Here is a 15,335-nt window from a genome sequence, read left to right as displayed (position 1 = left end):
CTTCAGGAGCAGACAGCTGACGTGTGCTTTGGTGGAAAGGTTGAGTTTTCCAGACTGAGGAGCTAGGGTGGTAGTAGGGGTAGCATCAGACATGGCCTGGGGGGGGGTGGGCTATAATTATCGTAAGGGACTGGGGGATGGAGGGGGCTACGAGGTTTAGGAAGGAGTGAGGGCTTGGGAAAGAGGGAAGGAAGAGGGACGGATGAATAGAAGCGGGCAGCAAGGGTCTGGGACGAGGTGGAGGAAGCGAGCCCATGCTTGGGGCCAGAGCCTTCAGTTTAAGCATCTCTAATGAGCAGACCTCCTGAGGAAGCCAGTTTCCTATCTGGACAACTTGAGATGCCATCAAGGTATTCTCAGCCCAAACCTGCCTCACTTTGGTTCCTACCCTTCTACCCTGGTCCTACTCTCCTAGACACGTAGGTCAAGCATAATCATCTTTCCACAGGTCAGCCCTTCCAGAACCTCAAGTCAGTTTTCATGGGTCTCCCCTTCTCCAGGATAAAAGCCCTCTTCACATGTGTTTTCCTGTGACGATGGTTTTAACCACCTTTTCATCATCATCACAGTCCCCTATGCAGGACATATTCCAGCTGGTCAACTTTTCCCTTGAAATGTGGTCCCCAGACAGAACAGGCTCTTCCAAGTGTGGTTCACCAGCCCAACCTTTGATCTGCACTGGAGCATCAAATGATGTTACCAACCAGACATACCACAAGGCTGAGTCACGCTCAACTTCCTGTCAGCCACTACCAGTGCCGCTGCTAAGCTCATTCTCTAGCCCACTTAGGGCAGATGTTTTTTGAATGCGAGTGTATAATCTTCCTTTGATCAATTTACATTTCCCTTGGAAAGATTTGGTCCATTTTTCCAGGCTGTCAAGAGCTTTTGGAATTCTTTTATAATGTCTTGGACAATTATTATAAGCATGAAGCCAAAGCCCTCCTCTAAGTTCTTGATCATGGTGTATAATGAGACAAAGCTAAGATAGAACTCCATAAATTGCCACCCAGGACCTCTCAAAAATAGGCTATGTCACTCTTTATTTTCATCCTTGGATATTCTTATCTTTCCCCACATTTTAACATCTTCCGTTTTAATATCTGGGTTCATCAGAAAACTCCATAGGCGGCCAAATTAGTTTCTTCAGTTTCCTTTCTCTTTTCTGCTCCACTGATGACATGGTCAGAATTTTATTTCTGACCCCCTCCTGTCCTTTTTGAGAATACTGTCCTTTGAGTTGTTGTTCATAAATTTTAATTAACGTTTGCTCAAATATTTAAAGATTCTGAAGTCATGGTTATATGTCTGATCATGAGCTACTTGCCAGTACAATGTTTTGGGTTTTTTTCTGTATAAATTTTAAGAAAACATGGACCACACCCCCTTGATGGGATATACCTCTTTAATCAATTTCTTCTTAATTCCTTTCATTCCTCCTTAATAATTAGACAAGTTTTCCTCATTGTTTTTGCTCTTGCATTCGAGGAGATTATGTCAGTAAGAGTGGAATAACAAAGCGAGATGGATTTTCTAGACTGAGGGAACAATACGAGAAAAGACAGGTAAGTAAAGATAACAGCATATTCTGCAGATTGTTCATGTATGTATGTTTCGTTCACATCTCCCAAGTAGACTGGCATTTCTTTGATGGCAGGAAGGGACCACATCTTTTCTGTAGAATATTGGCTCTTCTGCTTCTATCACAGTGGAGTGGCAAGTACCCAAGTATCCACGAATGTTTTTGAATAAATTACAATGACAACTACACAGTTTGATGTTTAAATGCATACATACTTTCACCCGCTGGTTGAAGCAATTAAAGTCTTGGAAATTAGTCCAATGTGTAACACCATTCCTCACAGAAATATTTATAGACATACATTTACACGATAGATCAAAAGATAGTCACAAATCAGAGTTTAGAAGGAAAAATTCACCTTTAGGAAATCTCACTGCAAAGTCGGTAAATCTTGTGAAACGAATATTATAAATGAATTTACAAACACACACACACAGTGGCCTTTACTTGTCCAGCAGACCAAAGGTATAAAATAATCATTTAAAATTTATTTTTGTCAATAGTTATATATTTAAAAGACCAGGTTCCAGTTGTCTTTGGACTTCAGCAGCTCAACTGATAAATAAATAAAATTGTGTTGCATAAACTACTCTAATATATATAAAATCTATCTGCAACCAGAATTTATAATTACAGTTTTTTCACCCATATTATCAGCTCTGTGAGAGCCCTAAATGGTGAGTACTGACTCTTATTCATCAAGATAAAATACTAGCTTTTATTTTTTCACTTACAAGGTGCATAATGATTAAGGATTCTGGTTGCCAAGGGTGAAATGCTGCTTCAAACTCACAGTTCAATTGTTTTGTGAATTTGTAATTGCACCCTTTCTGAGGTATGAGGAAGGCAGAGGAGGAAACTCACAAAAGTGACACAAAGTAGATAATAACAGGGTCCCATGAAGAATCCATAATGATATTTAAGGTATGAGGGAAAGAAATTGTTTTAGTCACAAAGAATGATCTCTGATCACCCACTGCTAGCTACCACAGAGAGGGCTGTAGATCTTAGGATGCACATGGTGTTCTGATAACAAGTTAAACATCCAGGTCCTGATCCCCAGAGAAAATTCATATTTTTCTTGATGCACTGTGCCTGCGAACGTGGGGGTGAAGTTCTTTGAGAACACTCACCAGGCTTTCACTGGGTGCCCATGTCTGGTGACAGGAATGCGAGGCTGTTATCCAAAGTGAAGTCCGAATGTAAAACGGCCAGCAAATGACCTCTTGACCAATATTGAGGGCAGCCCCTGGTCAGACCAACAGAGAACCAGAAGGGTGCTAGTATTTGCTGAGAATGTACTAGGTATCAGGCGTGGTGTTGGATGTTCCTAAAAAGTTCCACGTCAACCACTTCAAGTGGTGACTAACACGTCCAGTTTACAAACGAGTGCGCCAAGCGTGACAGAAACATGCAAACTGCCCAAGGCCACAAAGTCCGTTAGTGGCAGAGCCTAGAATCTCTCCAAACACCATCACACTGTCTTCTGCTTCCTTCCATCTCACTTTTTTTTTTTTAAGATTTATATTTTTTTGATTTAGTTATTTTGGCTGCACCAGGTCTTAGCTGTGGAACGCGGGATCTTTGTTGTGGCATGTGGACTCTTAGTTGCGGCACACATATGGGATCTAGTTCCCCGACCAGGGATCGAACCCGGGCCCCCTGCCTTGGGAGCGCGGAATCTTACCCACTGGACCAGCAGGGAAGTCCTCCTTTTTTTGTATTCTCCCTCTCTTCACCCAGTCACCCAGTGGCTAAGCCACTTGGCCATCCAGCACCCGCCCCCACAAGACCTTGCCTTGAAGGAAAGCATTTTTAGCACATTTTCAATGCCCCTCTTTCAGGTGATGCATTTCAGGAAAGCTGTCAGAGAAGGAGCATCCAGCTGGCTGCTAAGGTTGATGCTCAAGGATGGCGTTATTCCAGTGTGATTATCCTCAATCAGTTTCTCAGCATTTTTGTAAAAGCAGAAGTAGGATGTCATTAGTTCATTCAGAGATGATCAGGCTGTAGGTGACTAACTAATATTCACCAAACTTGCAAAAAAAAAAAAAAAACGATTACTAACACAGAGGCCCATTTACTAACATAAGCTACCTATGTCCTGAGTTGTTAATCTTGTTCTCCGTGGAACTGCTTCTCAGTATAGGGTACCAGAGAAATCAAAGAGGAGAGGAAGTACTCCTGAAGTCTATCATCCAGGCTGCAGAAATGTGTGATGAACTATCTTCATTCCACAATAAGTGTGTATCTTTTTATTTATTAAAGTATAGTTGATTTACAATATTCTGTTAGTTTCAGGTGTACAGCAAAGTGATTCAGTTATATATATATGTATACACACACACACACATATTCTTTTTCATGTTCTCTTCCATTATAGGTTATTACAAGATATCGTTCCTTGTGCTATACAGTAGGTCCTTGTTGGTTATTTACTCCATATATAGTAGTGTGTATCTGCTAATCCCAAACTCCTAGTTTATCCCTCCCCCCACTTCCTCCTTTGGTAACCATAAGTTTGTTTTCTATGTCTGTGAGTCTACTTCTTTTTTGAAAATAAGTTCACTTGTATCATTTTTTTAGATTCCACATATAAATGTGATATCATGTGATACTTGTCTTTCTCTGTCTGACTTACTTCACTTAGTATGATAATCTCTAGGTCCATCCATGTTGCTGCAAATGGCATTATTTCATTCTTTTTTATGGCTGAGTAGTGTTCCATTGTGTGTGTGTGTGTGTGTGTGTGTGTGTGTGTGTGTATATCTCACATCTTCTTTATCCATTCCTCTGTCGATGGACATTTAGGTTGCTTCTATGTCTTGAGTGTTATAAATAGTGTTGCTATGAACATAGGGGTGCATGTATCTTTTCGAATTATGGTTTTCTCTGGATATATGTCCAGGAGTGGGATTGCTGGATCATATGGTAACTCTATTTTCAGGTTTTTAAGGAATCTCTGTACTGTTCTCCACAGTGGCTGCAACAATTTACATTCCCACTAACAGTGTAGGAGGGTTCCCTTTTCTCCACACCTCTCCAGCTTACTAAGGGCATACCTTTGATGATCTGTACCAGGTACACACATCTCTCTCCTTTGGATAATGATCAGGAAACCCTGACAAATTTTTAATATCATACTCCATTTTGCTGTGAGTTATTATATGTCTCGTGATGATATGGCAACCAACTGAACGAGTTGATAACTGATTTCAGAGCACTTTACCTTAGAATATGTTATCCTAGCATATATCGCTAGTGGGAATGTAAAATTGTGCAGCTGCTTTAGGAAAGTTTGTCCCTCAAAAAGTGAAACATAGAGCTATGATATGACCCAACAATTCTAATCTTAGGTTAGAATCCCAAAAGAGCTGAAAATAAGTGTCCACACAAAAACCTGTACATGAATATTTATAGCAGCTTTATTCATAATAGCCAGCAAATGGAAACAATCCAAATATCCATCAACTGAAGAATGGATACACAAAACTTTGTATCTGTACAATGGAATATTATTTGGTCATTATATGGAATGAAGTACTGATACATGCTGCCACATGAATGAACCTTGAATACATTACTGTAAGTAAAAAAAAAAAAACGAGTCACAAAAGATTACATGTTGTATGAGCCCATCAATATGAACAGGCAAATCCATAGAGATAGAAAGTAGAATAGTGATTGCCAGGGACTGAGGGGAGGTGGAATGCAGAGCGACTGCTAATGGTTATGGGGTTTCTTTTTGGGGTGATAAAAATGTTCTGGAATTAGGTATAGGTGATGGTTGTACAACTCTGTGGATATACTAAAACCCAGTGTATAGTAGACTTTAAAATGTATGATATGTGAATTATATCTCAATAAAGCTATTTTATTTCATTTATTTTAAAAATCTTTATTTATTTATTTTTTGGCCATGCCGCATGGCTTGCAGGATCTTGTGATCTTAGTTCCTGACCAGGGATCGAACCTGCGCCCTTAGCAGTGAAAGTGTGGAGTCCTAACCACTGGACCAGCAGGAAATTCCCAAAGCTGTGAATTTAAAAAGAGTTTATCTGACTTACTGACCAAAAGCTTATACATCACTATATTTTTGGAGTATAATTTTTAAACAAAGATTACCAGCCTATGTAAAACAAAGAACTGTTTAGAGTATAAGCTTTCATCCACTGTACTACAGGAAAATGCCATTTGGTATTTGAAATGCTGAAGTGAAAAGAGGAAAATAAGTGGCAAAAGGGAAAAGAAACAGAATATTTATTAAAATAATATTCTGGTTACTTTAAAATCATTTTATAATGCTGTTTGGGGAAGCTACCCTGAGAGATTATCTAATAAATGACATCAAATTATTATGAAATTTTAGTTCTTTAGTAACCAAATTCTCTAAATGGATTGCTCAAAGTATACTGAATATTGTTTGATATAGAGTCGTTCTGTTGCGAGGTATTAATTCAGGAAAGCTTTTAACTGTTAAAGGAAATCTTTTCAGATAAAAAGAAAACTTTATTAAATGGAAAGATGGCAATTATGATAATAGCATGAGATATTCTCTTTCGAGCGATACCAAAAGTACAGAAAAATATCACGTGTGGAAAGTGCACAGTCTGATTAGCTCAATATTGGAAGGCTTACAGCTTGTGTTCAGAGGAGTGCTTAGGTAGAGAAATAGAAGGATAAGAGAGCAGACAATTATCAGATAAATGTTATCTCTGAGGTTTTAAATGAAAATTATAATACTAAAAAAAGTATATTAACCATAAGGATTGAGAGACGGTCTTCTAGATAAATAATAACAATACCTAAATTAAAAAGTGGTCCTAGCACTTTTTATAAAATACATTGCATGAGGACGAACTCTGCTCTTTCTTATACCCTCTACCAAATACTGAATTCCACATGAAATGCTACTTCATGGAAACAGCAGCAAAAGGATGCTGATGGAATAGTCAGCATTTATTTTCTCTATTACACACATATATTAATATTAACAGTTTGTGGTACCAGCTCTTCCATGTTGATTAAAGTGCACAGTGAGGGGAAAACAATCCTCTTCTCCCTCCTTCTCTCCTCCTCTTTCTTTCCCTCCTTCACTGGCTCTTATGCGCCATCTTTTCTTTTCGTTATCTTTTGTTAGTAACATAATGGCCATTTAGATACTGTTCATGGCTTTTGCTTCAAGGGTTCAGGAGTTTTTAGAAGAAGAAAGACAGTGAAATAAATATTTGGCCAGAGACATATAAAGCAAGCAATTATCCATCTGTTATTTTGAGGTAACAATAAACAGTATATCATTGTCTTTGAAATTATGTGGAGCTTAAACACTGTTGAGTAAAATAAAGTGGGGTATCCACCTGGTCACCACATCTATCGTTTTTATTTACTGCTTAATTCTATTGTTCCTTGGTACAATTAATGCTTGTTGAATGAATGTAGCAAGGCATATAGCTACATACATAAGGCAATCCTTTATACAATGAGATTACCACATCATGAATAAAAATCAGAAATGAGTATTTCTGAGGACTACACAAAGAGGATATCTAGAAAGTCCAAAGAAGATAGAGTAAAAAACTAAGATCCCCTGAAAAGTTCACATGGACTCTTTTCTCAGGCTACTTACACCTGAGGTTCAGGATCTTATAAGGCATCTAGAGATGTTTGATTCATGACCCCAAAGTTGATGTTAACGTGAAAAACAGAGGTGATGAATGCCTCTTTTTTTTTTTTTAAAGTCTTTATTGAATTTGTTACAATATTGCTTCTGTTTTATGTTTTGGTTTTTTGGCCATGAGGTATGTGGGATCTTAGCTCCCCGACCAGGGATCGAACCTGCACCCCCTTCATTGGAAGGCGAAGTCTTAACCACTGGACTGCCAGGGAAGTCCCGATGAATGTCTCTTGAGTCTGAATAAGTATCGGATCACTTTTTGGCATTGTTTATTCACAGATACAAGTACTGTGGGGAAAATAATGAGATTTCTATTTACATTTTAATGCACAAACAAAAAAGTGAATAATAGTCAAAGAAGGGCTTTTGTAACCAAACATTTCCACCTCATGTGTATACCTGTGTGTGTGCTTCTTCACTCTGCCCTACTGTCTTGTAACCTTACCCAAGAGCTGTAATAAGTAATAGAAAAGTGGCTGACCACATGAAACAGCAGACTTGCTTATTACATCTATGGAAAGTTTTGTCTGTGATTTAAGTGAGTAAAAAGCATGATGATTATTACAGACACAGAGGAAAAAGGCAGCTGAACTCCAATCACAATGAAGAGTGAATACCCTTCAGCTTTGCTGGGACTCTGAAAACATATCCAACCTCTTTTGGTGAGGAGAAAGATGCTGCTTTTGTAGTTCAGAATCCTAACTCACCTCAAATGTCTCTAACCTTTTGAATCGACTGTCATTGTAAGCCCAATTTCCAGAACCTTCTCTGGTCTTCTGAGTAAAATCTTGCTTGTAATATTTGATGGTGAGATTGTGCAGTACTCACCAAGACGCAGCTAGTCTGCCTGAGACTCTGTCTCTACATATCGTAACAAGAGAGTGCAGACAGAACATAGCAACTATCTGAGGGCCTGAAAAGTAAACACTCTGCAAGCAGAGCATGAGGAAAGCTGAGACTTGAAGAATGACCACTGAATCTACTGGTGTGGGACCAACAGCCTGAGCTGCAAAACTATGCAATAAGCACGAGGAGTGAATATGGAGAGAACCCCTCTTGCTGACCAGAAAAAGGGGCTCCTGTGAGCTAGAAATTACAGGGAGAATACCTGGAGCTTTTTTCTCCTCACCCAGGACTGCTCTGTGGACAGTGCCAGCCGTGAAGCCGTGCTGATGCGATGAAGATGTAACAGTGGCCACAGTGGCATGGGTACACAAGACTCCAAGAAGAAAAACTGCGTCTCTGGCCAAAGGCACCAGAAAAAGAGGCCCCTGAGGTCCAAAGTGTGCAGGAGGAATTCCTGTAATTTTTTTCCTCCCTCTTTTCTCTTGTTGATTTACCCCAAGGGCAGATGCAGTCACTCAGAAATGTGCAAGATTTTATGGGGAGAAACCCATCTTTCTGGCCAGAGGAACCAAGAAAACGGGTCCCTCTAGAACCAGAGAGTGTGGGAAAATCCCAGGGAAGAGAAGACTGAGAAGGAGGTCTTCTAATTCTTCATTATAAATGGATACAAGTGCCAGGCTCACCCCCAAGCCATGCAGACATGGAACAGGTGGAAAGAACAGGTTAAGAACATGCTACTTCCAAATATGGCCCCTTGGTGTGTTGACTATTTTAGGCTGAAGGAATTTGAGAATTGGCAAATGGGGGAAGGACTCTCTGATCTCCCCTTTCTTCCCTGAAGAAGGTCATAGAAATAGAAAGTGCTGGAAGGACTCTCTGACCTCTCCCTTCTGCCCTGAAGCAGGTCATAACACCCTCTTATGAGAGGTGCCTTCTCTGTATCTGAAGGAAAGGAGCATCTTTATCTCTGGAGATGGAGGGGTGCAGAGAACAGTCCAAGTGAACAGGCCTTGGTAAGTTTCTCCAGTTTACTGTGCTTAAACCAATGCTTATGTCCTGTCATGCTTTCCCCTGACTTTCCACTCTTCATCAAACCTAGTATAAAAAGACTCAGATTTAACCATTTCCTCAGGTATTACTTTTCTTATGAAGGCTCCTGTGTCATGTAAAACTTATATTAAATAAATTTTTATGCTTATCTCTCGTTAATCTGTCTTTGGTCAGTTCAATTATCAGGGCCCCAGCCAAAGAACCTAGGATGTTCGTAGGAAAAAGAATTTTTTCTTCCCCTATGCACAGAAAGAAATGGTAAAGATAGGAGCAGAATAGGATGAAACTGAAAACAGAAAATCTATAGAGGAAATTAATAAAGACAAAAGCTAATTCTTAGTAGAGATTAATAAAAGTGATAAGTATCTAGTCAGACTAAGCAACAAAAAGAGAGAAGAAACACTAATTACCAATATTAAGAATGAAAGAGGGGATATCACTATGGATCCTAAAGACCCAAAACTGAGGTGAAATGCACCGGTTCTTTTAAAGACAGATTATGGAAACTTGGGACTTCCCTGGGGGCACAGTGGTTAAGAATCTGCCTGCCAATGCAGGGGACACGGGTTCGAGCCCTGGTCCGGGAAGATCCCACATGCTGCGAAGCAACTAAGCCCATGTGCCACAACTACTGAGCCTGCGCTCTAGAGCCCGTGAGCCACAACTACTGAGCCCGTGTGCTGCGACTACTGAAACCTGCAAGCCTAGAGACCGTGCTCCACAACAAGAGAAGCCATCGCAATGAGAAGACTGCGCATCGCAACAAAGAGTAGCCCCCACTCGCCTCAACTAGAGAAAGCCCGCGCACAGCAACGAAGACCCAATGCAGCCAAAATAAATAAATAAATAATTAATTAATTAAACAACAACAGAAAAGAAGAAATATATAAGCTGGATAGCCTATAGATATTAAAGAAATTGAATTTGTAATATAAAAACCTTCCAACAAAGAAAATTCCAAACCCAGATGGTTTCCCTGGTGAATTCTAACAAATATTTAAGAAAGAAAGAGTAGAAGTTTTACACAGTCTCTTCCAGAAAATAGAAGAGGAAGTAATATTTTACAGCTCATATTATAAAACCAGAATCACCCAGATAGCAAAACCAGACAAAGACATTACAAGAAAACTATAGACCGATAACCCTATGAACAGACCTCAACATCCTCAACAAAATATTAACAAATTGGATATAGAACAATATAAAAAGAATAATACATCACAACAAAGTGGGGTTTATCCTGAGGAAACAAGGCTAGCTCAACTTTTAAAATCAATCTAGGACTTTCCTGGTGGTCCAGTGGCTAGGACTCTGTGCTTCCACTGTGGGGGGGCACAGGTTTGATCCCTTATTGGGGAAGTTCCACATGCCTCGAGGAGTGGCCAAAAAGAAGAAAAACAAGCAAACAATCTAATCATGGTATTAACAGGTTAAAGCAGAAACATGTGATCCTCTTAACAGATACAGAAAAATCATTTGACAAAATTCAACAACCATTCATAAAGAAACTTCTCAGCAAATCAGAAATAAAAATAATGCCCTTACCCTGATAAAGGGTAGCTAAAAAACTTACAGCTTACATTATATTTTAGGATGAAAGACTTAATGCTTTCATCCTAATATTGGGACCGGGACAAGTATGTCTGTCTTCACTATTCTCATTCAACATTGCTCTGGAAGTCCTAGTCAGTGTGGTAAAGCAAGTAAAAGAAATAAAAGGCATACAGATTAGAAGGGAAGAAATAAAACTGTCTCTATTCACGTAAGAGATGATTGCCTATGTGAAAAATCCCACGGAATTTATAAACATGCACATAAACACACACACACACACACATACCTTCTAGAACTAATAAGCGATATTAGCAAGATCACAGATACAAGGTCAATACACACAAAAATCAACTGTATTCCTATATTTGGGAATCAAAATTTTATGAAGTACCATTTATGATAGCATCAATAAATACTTAGACATAAATCTTAAAAATACTGTCAGGATGTGTATGCTGAAAGTTATGAGACACTGGTCAAAAAATTCAAAGAAAACCTAAATAAATGAAGAGATATACTATGTTCATGGATGAGAAGACTTGATATTGTCAAGATGCCAGTTCTTCCCAAATAGACCTACAGGTTCAATGGAATCACATTGAGCATCCTCTTGTAGACACCAAGAAGCTGATTCTAACACTTATTTGGAAACATCAAAGGAACTAAAATTGCCAAAACAATTTTTGAAAAAGAACAATATTGGAGCAACCATACTATCCAATTTTGAGACTTACGATAAAGCTACAGAAATAAACACAGTGTGGTATTGGTAAAAGGATAAGCACATAGATTGGTGGACGAGAATAGAGTCCAGAAGTAGAGCCACACAATATGGTCAATTAATTTTTAACAAAGGTGGTTAAATGAAGAACTGACAGTCTTTACAACAAATGGTTCATGGGAAATTTGATATCTATATGCAAAAGAAAAATAAATCTCAAACAATAACTCATAGATCTAAATGGTAAACATATAGCTATATGACTTTTAGAAGAAAATATAGAAGAAAATCTTTGCAACTTTTGTTGGGAAATGAGATCTTGGATATGATACCAAAAGAAAAAAAATGGATAAATCGGACTACATCAAAATTAAGCAGTTTTTCTCTGTGAAAGACAGTGTTAAGAGAAAGAAAAGACCAGTCACAGACTGGAAGAAAATATTTGCAAATCATATCTCCAACACAGGCCTTATAAGCAGAATATATAAAGAACTCTTAAAATTCAACAATAAGAGAGTAAGCAACCCAATTTAAAAATGCACAGAAAAGTTGAAATGATCCTTCAATAAGATATATGGATGATAAGTAAATGCGTGAAAAGATGCTCAACTTCACTTGTCATTCGGGAAATGCAAATTTAGACCACACATGATACTGTTACACACTAGAATGGCTAATATTAAAAAAAAAAAAAAGACATTATCAGGGGCTGATAAAATGCAGGACAACTAGAACTCTCACACATTGATAGCTATTGTTATAGCTTTGACTTCTCAGAGGAATAACGTAAAAGGTCTCAGGGCACTGATTGCTTTCTAAGTGTTGCTTGCCTGACAGGAAAATTAAAGCTCTACAAGGATTTTTGGGTTTGACTTCAGATGAGCTGGAAGAGACTTGGTATTGGAAAAGACCTTGCCTATGGTGATTCTAAACTAGAAGGACCTACGTGGTTATAAGTTAAATAAGCTAACTTTAAAGAAGGTGGGATTTCTTCTATTTCCTGAGAAAAGCAGGCATTGCTTTGCTCTCCTGTATATTTATGAACACTCTTTTAGTTAAACATGCTATAAGTACTGAGTTCTTACTTTCAAATGTCTCTCTGGAATGACCCTGAAAATGTTAACAGCAAATTGTTAATTTTTTCTTGGATACTGGGTGTTAAATATTTGTTTGTTTAAGGAGGGGGTACTGCTAGAAGCTGAGAGCCAAACAAACTTATAAGGTGCCTTCCATATTTGTATAAGATTTTCTTATTTTCATAAGAGTTTAGATACAAGAGTTTTAGAGACAGCATAGTTCTTGTTCAGTTCATTGATTACCTACAGCTGCATAACAGAAAAAAAAATGAATCTTAGAGAAGACAGCTAGATCTGTGTGGTCTAATATGGTAGCTCTATGTGGTTATTTAAATTTAAAATTAAATAAAATTTAAAATTCAATTTTTTATCACATTAATGATAAGATAATCTATAATGATAATTATTGTTAGAAACTAACCACAAGGCAAATATAATTTAACTGAGGAATTTAACCTTCCTTTGAAATTGTCTACTCCAGGTTTGAATAACTATTTATGTTAGTGAATAGGGCATTATTTTGATTTCTTCCTGTCAATCTATCTCCCTGAGATTTGGGGATTAGTGGGAGAAGGGGAAAGTGTCCCATTTGTAGTTATAATTCCATGGAATGGGAAGGAGAGGTGGACCAATATCTCACTTCCTTTCTATGTATTTGTGTGTTCCCACTGTGTGAAAAGGCATAAGGTGTGCTGGGTTTGGGGAAAAAATAAATTGCTATAAGCTTACTGTTCTTGATAATTACAAAATCACTCTTCTCCAAATACTTATTAAGAAATTAAAGCATTTTAAACAGAGTGTTTGTATGTAAGAGAAAATGGCATTAGAGATGTAGAAGAGAGAAGGGGATAGTACCGGGGGTTCCTAGGCTAACACTTCAGGATAAGCATACTTTATTCATGATCTGTATTCCTTTGGTGTCACTAGGCACCATCATTCATAATATACTCAAGATCCTTCCCCACTCCAGAAATACGGTTTATAACACAAGCCTTTGATGATCTGAAAAACTACAGTCCACTTCATTACAGACTATACTTAAAGAGAGGATGAACTTCCGTTGGGGTGACCTGTCACACCCAACTCATCCATTACATCTCTTGTCACAACTGTTTACTTTTTCACACTGTGCTGGAGCCATTAAGAAGGAACACTAGGTAGGATTGGCTACATGCTGTTCTCCTCTTGACCTGCTAGAGAATTAATCTTGAATGCTCAATTTAATGCTTTCTAACAATGACTGCTGGGGGGAAAAAAACGTCTGTTGCATTGTTTTTTTAAATGCACCCATTTAAAGCACAGAACTTAATTTCACTGACATACACATCTATCACTTTATCTTTGATAGGAAAATAGTAACTAAAGGTCCACACATCTCTTTACCATTATACAGTATAGCCAGTGATTACTGGGGTAGGATGCTTGCTTACATATTAAGGTGGACATGTATCTGTAAAAGACACCAATTTGTAGACAGTCATTGCAAATGATAGTAATTTATGGAGAATTATAATTTTTTACCGATGTGAGATTTGAGAGATGAATTTACAACTTTATTACATTTATCAAAATCAATTTAGGAGTCTTTGCATTTTGTACACTTTTAAGAAGTCACATGAGGACTTCCCTGGTGGTGCAGTGGTTAAGAATCTGCCTGCCAATGCAGGGGACACGGGTTCGAGCCCTGGTCTGGGAAGATCCCACATGCCGCAGAGCAACTAAGCCCGTGTGCCACAACTACTGAGCCTGCGCTCTAGAGCCCGCAAGCCACACTACTGAGCCCGCGTGCCACAACTACTGAAGCCCATGCGCCTAAAGCCCGAGCTCCACAACAAGAGAAGCCATGACAATGAGAAGTGAGAAGCCGGTGCACCACAACGAAGAGTAGCCCCTGCTCTCCTCAACTAGAGAAAGCTCGTGCACAGCAACGAAGACCCAATGCAGACAAAAATAAATACATAAATAAATAAATTAAAAAAAAAAAAGAAGCCACATGAAACTCATACAGAAAAAATGAGGTAAAGTTCTGCGTGTCCTTTTTCCTGAAATTCATGGAAACAAAAAAAAAGGAATAAAAAAATTGGGTACAAAAATAGAGCTCATAATTAAATTAGAAAACAATTACAGCCACAAATCACAGACTATGAAGATAGTTTGCCTAAGACAGTGACATTTGTTCCAAATTAAGTAAAAAAATTAAGCCAACAGGTCCTCGCAAAATTCTCTAGCAGGGCACACATATTTTGAAGATGAGTTAGTGGGTAATAGCACCTCCCCTAGAGGAGTGAGGACTGACTTAGTGGACAGGGTATCAAGGACAAAGAAACCTCCTTGCAAACTTCTGGCTCTTTGCAATGCTGAGATATCAATACTTACTGGAGATGAGGTGAACATAGAAGAAATGAGGAAAAATGGAGAGAGACAAATTGCAATTTGGTGAGGAAACTTCACTATGAATTGCCCTAATGTCTGCCTCAGTGATTTGCTCTCACAGAAGAGAAATATTCTTCCAGCGCAGAAGGTGCCTTAGTGAGAGAGTGCTCTTGCTAGTCTCAACCCACTCCCTTACATGCGCGCTTTTACTTACACCAGTGGTGAGCGCACAGTCACACCCAGATGACTGGTACCCAACAAGGATCCAACATGGGGCATCTGTATGTGGATACCATGACACTCCCCTGTCTCCCCCACGAAAAGGCCAAGAAGGTACATAAGAAGCAATCAATACATTTCAGGGCTTTGGAAACAAGGAAGACTATGAATAGTCCTCTACACTCTTAAGAAAAATGGAAGGATCCTTGGAATCTTTGGTAGAAGGGGAGAATATCAAAG

At 38.6% G+C, this 15,335-nt stretch overlaps 1 protein-coding gene across 2 annotated transcripts in view; it reads right to left on the bottom strand.

The window, feature by feature from the left end:
- The window catches only part of RARB (retinoic acid receptor beta), a 675,515-nt gene that overhangs the window by 361,218 nt on the left and 298,962 nt on the right, over positions 1 to 15,335 (bottom strand). The gene's annotated exons all lie outside the window — the stretch shown is intronic.

The sequence above is a fragment of the Balaenoptera borealis genome (assembly GCF_965194805.1).
Source record: "Balaenoptera borealis genome assembly, chromosome: 5".
Classification (NCBI taxonomy): domain Eukaryota; kingdom Metazoa; phylum Chordata; class Mammalia; order Artiodactyla; family Balaenopteridae; genus Balaenoptera; species Balaenoptera borealis.
Note: the sequence above shows the minus strand (reverse complement) of the source record. Positions and strands in the feature narration are given on the sequence as shown.